The following is a 4,334-nucleotide window of genomic DNA, read 5'->3' as shown; positions in this document are numbered from 1 at the left end:
CGGATGATACGATGAAGTGCTTGGAAGACGCTAGAGAATCAACCAAGATATCACTTGAGATGACGCGTGGCTTCCGTAAAGTTGGTGGCTACCAAGGAAGCCCTCAAGGACCAAGAGCACCGAATAACAACGGAACAGAAGCGGCAACAATAGAAATCAATGCTCATCTCGTCCCCCATGACTCTGAAATGCACACACCATCCGGGGGCCAACCTCCGGAGGACCCGAACGATTGCTGGAGACTCGATGCTCTCGAGAAATAAAGGAGAACCTAAATCGCTGGAGGAATACTTCACGTCATGGCTGGGAGGCACCATCGTGATACAAACGGCCAAGAGCAGACTTTGTCCAGCTTGACAAGAGAATAATCCAACGTGTTTGGCCAAAAAGCCGAGGCTCTAGGACAGCAAAGGGAAGGGGAGAGGAAGTGAGGCCATCGCTTCCCAACCGACCTCAAGTTACTTTAGAAAGCAGCATCTGGTATTGGTCAAAGAAGAGATAGGCCAGCGGAATGGAGACTCAGAAACAAGGGAATCCATTAACCGGGTGTTGGAGAAAGCGAAAGACATAAGCCACAGAGGGGCAAAATTGCTCATTTGACCAAAACTGTTGGAAAAACAAACAAATGAGAAAGCAGTCCGATAGGCATTAGGCTTAGAGGAAGATTTATCTGACTAGGAAAGAGCCAAACCTCCCCCACCCCCAACACTCCCCTCCAAACCTCGAACTGAATTCTGGGGCGGCAGAGCCAACAAACAGTTGGGGAGAGACATTTGTCTAGCTATGACATTCTAGAAGTTTGTAAAGAGAGCTCTGTGACATGGGGGTAGGGGCGGGCCCGAAGCACAGATGGTGGCAACACCAGCTGCAGGCCTTGGAAGCAGTCACAATGGCAGCAGTAAGCTCTGCAATCTCTGGACCAGAGAGGACATCTAAGGGGATTGGACAGCTGGTCAAAGATTAGGAGGGACCCCTGTGCCAGCACCAGACGTAGGACCAAGCACTGTTTGCTAACCCCATTGCCCATACCCAGCTTGGAGTCCCAGTCCCGAGACAGAGCTGAACACTTGTGGTGAGCAGGAGCCTTTCCTGGGTAAGGACCAGAATGCAGGCCAGGAGAGGGGTGACTATCCACCCATCTCCCCAGATCAAACCACGCTGGATGCACCCAAAACTTAGAGAGCCCCAGAAGTAGCAATGAAAGGAGCAGCATGAAAAAGCCTGAAGCTTGGGCAGGGCCTCCCTACCCCTAGCGAGGAAGAGCCCAACTTTAACATGAAGCTCAAAGTCAAGAAATAGGTACAGAAAATGAGCAATGAATGAAAAACAGAAGACATGAAGGATGTCATCAGAAAAACAAATAATCTAGAAAATAGATCAAGGAGAGATCATTGAAGACGTATTGGACTACCTGAATGTCATGGTCAAAGAAAGAGCCTTGATGTCATATTTCAAGAAATTCCGAGGGAAAAAAATCAAAATGGAAAGAATCTGCTGATTGCCTCCTGAAAGAAACCCTAAAGTGAAAACTCCCAGGAATATTACAGCCAAGTCAAAAAGAGAAACATTTGAAAAACGGAGAAGCTATAGTTAGTATCACACTATATTGAGCAGCTTCCACGGTCTAAAGAAGGGGAGGGCGTAGGATATGCTATTCGAGAAAGCAAACTAGGATTACAACCCAGAATACCCTACCAATGAAACTGAGTGTGATCCTAAAGAAGGCGTATTGGTGAGCTCCTGTGCACTCTCTCCAACCAAATGGCAACAGATTCAGCCTTAAAGAATATCCCCCAGTACATTTCACTGGGACAGAGAAGCTTTTCTTATCGTGAGAGCCCAGGAGCTTTTTCTCCTTTCCCCTCCTTCCTATAGATCTCGCCTTAACTAGAATAAATTCGCTTGGAGAAACATTTCACAGAATAGAGGATTTCCAGGAATTCCTGATAAAAAGCCCAGAACCAAAAGGAAGGTGTGACTTTCGAATACGAGACGCGAGAGAAGCACCAAAAAGTAGATCTGAGAAAGAAATGACAAGGAATTCAATAAGGTTAAACTGATTCCGCTCCTATGTAGGAAGCTAAAGGCGAAGACGGAACTTCAGAGAACGTTATCGCTCTGAAGGCAGTTAGTTAGAAGGAGTCTAAGCAGGGAGAGGGCCTAGATGGGAGTCGATTATGTCGGAACGATCTAAGAAAAGGAGAAAGAGGGTGCGCTGGAAGAAGGGATAAAGTTACGACACGTAAAGGAAGCATGCGAGGGACAGTTTTCACAGGGGATGGAAAGCTGGGTAGGGAGAGGGAGCAACACTTGAGCCTCAGTGTTTCTGAACTGCTTCAAAAAGGAAGAATGAATATACACACTCAATTGGGTACAGAAAGGAAACTTCCCAAAGGAAGCAGGAGGGGAAAGATAAGAGAAAGTGCCCCCCCCATGGCAAGAGGGTGGGGGGCAAATAAAGAAAGGCGCCGGCCTGAAGCAAAACAGATCTTAGAGGAGGGACAAGATAAAGCAGAGAAAGAGCAAGAAGGATAAAGAGAAGGAAAGCGGGCAGAGGGAAATGCAGTTAGTCATCCTGTGGACCCCACAGAACCGCAGTGGCCAGCAGAATGGATCAGAAACCAGAAGGCGGCAAACAAAGAGTCGAAATAAGAGGCTGGAACCGGATCTGTGATGCTTTGGCTGAGGATAAAAAAAAGCAGGAAAAACGATCAGGGTTTCTGAAAAAGCAAAAGCAGCAAATAAGCAAACAAACAAGCAACCAATGAAAGCAATAAAGTGAATTAAAAGAGATGAGCAGGAAAACAATATTTTGCTGAAAGGCCCCCAGAACACGACGTAACTAAACATATGTGCACGGAATGGTAGAGCATCCCAATTCTTTTTTTAACCCCTACCTTCCCTCTTTGAATCAATACTGAGTATCAGTTCCAAGGCAGAAGAGCTGTCAGGGCTAGGCGATGGGGGTTCAGTGACTTGCCCAGGGTCACCCGGCTGGGAAGTGTCTCAGGCCACATTGGAACCCAGGACCTCCCCATCTCTAGGCCTGGCTCTCCATCCACCAACTGCTGCCCATCCCAGTTCTTAAAGGCAAAGTTAAATGGGTTATGGGAGAAGATAGTAAATTTGTGCCAATGGGGGAGCTTGGCTTTCTCAGAGCCGGATACAGCAAACCATAGAATAAGGAGGGCAAAAAGATGAATAGAATCTTAGAAAAGTTCAAAGAAAAAAAAGGGGGAGGCAGCTGGGTAGCTCAGTGGATGGAGAGCCAGGCCTAGAGAGGGCAGGTCCTGGGTTCAAATCCAGCCTCAGACACTTCCCAGCTGGGTGACCCTGGACAGGTCACTTGACCCCCATGGCCCACCCTTACCACCCTTCTGCCTTGGAGCCAATATACAGTATTGACCCAAGACAGAAGTTCGACCTGCAGTACCTGTGGACAAACCGGTCCTCATATGGAAGGGAATCTGCCTTTCCCTGAGCTGTGCAAACCCCACCCCCGCCAATCCAGTCAAAGCAGACATTAAAAAGTCCCCGTTCCCAGCATTGTCCAATCAGAATCGGCCTGGGGAAGGCCCTGGGCAGCCTAAGTGACAAATGAAGCGGAAATGAATCTGTCTAGTCCTAGAGGAGGAGAGGCGCAAAGGGAAAAGCGTGCAAACTGTGTGGAGTAGAATGGGGGGGAGGGGGGCTCGTACCCCCGAAATCGCTCTAATGAGCAGGAAAGCGGCTTTATTGGGAGAAAACAAGGGGGTAGAAGCAGGGGAAGGGGAGCACGCTGGGGCAAAGATGGCCTCCCTCCTCCTGGCCACAACCACAGCCTTCTATAATAATGTTATAACTTATGACGCCAGCGTCTCCCCCCCCCCCCCCCCGGCCAGCCACTGAGGGGGGAGGGGGCGTCCTGTGGCGTTTACGGTCTCCCGCACGTGATTTATTTTTATTATTTTTTTAGACCCTTAACTTCTGTGTCTTGGCTCCTAGGTGGAAGAGTGGTGAGGATGGGCCATGGGGGTCGAGTGACTTGCCCAGGGTCACCCGGCTGCCGCAGGGCATACCTGCGCTCTTCTCAAGGCTTTTGGGCAGCTTCAGCCTCTGGCACAGCGGCACTAAGTAAGGGGTCTCCAGAATCGGGGTCACCACAAGCCAAACGCCGCTCCGAGAGCTCCCCGCGGAAGCTCGCCCCACTTCAGAAGACCCCCGTTGGTGTTGGTGGGAGACGGCCAGAGCTGCGCTCAGGGGAAATTGGCGTCTCTCCACGCTCACGTGGATCAAAGCAGAGCAAGTGCAAAATCCCCGCTGAAAGGCCCGAAGGGAGCTGAAAATCGGAGGAA

The sequence above is a fragment of the Gracilinanus agilis genome, chromosome X, assembly GCF_016433145.1.
Source record: "Gracilinanus agilis isolate LMUSP501 chromosome X, AgileGrace, whole genome shotgun sequence".
Taxonomy (NCBI): domain Eukaryota; kingdom Metazoa; phylum Chordata; class Mammalia; order Didelphimorphia; family Didelphidae; genus Gracilinanus; species Gracilinanus agilis.
This window is presented reverse-complemented; position numbering follows the sequence as displayed.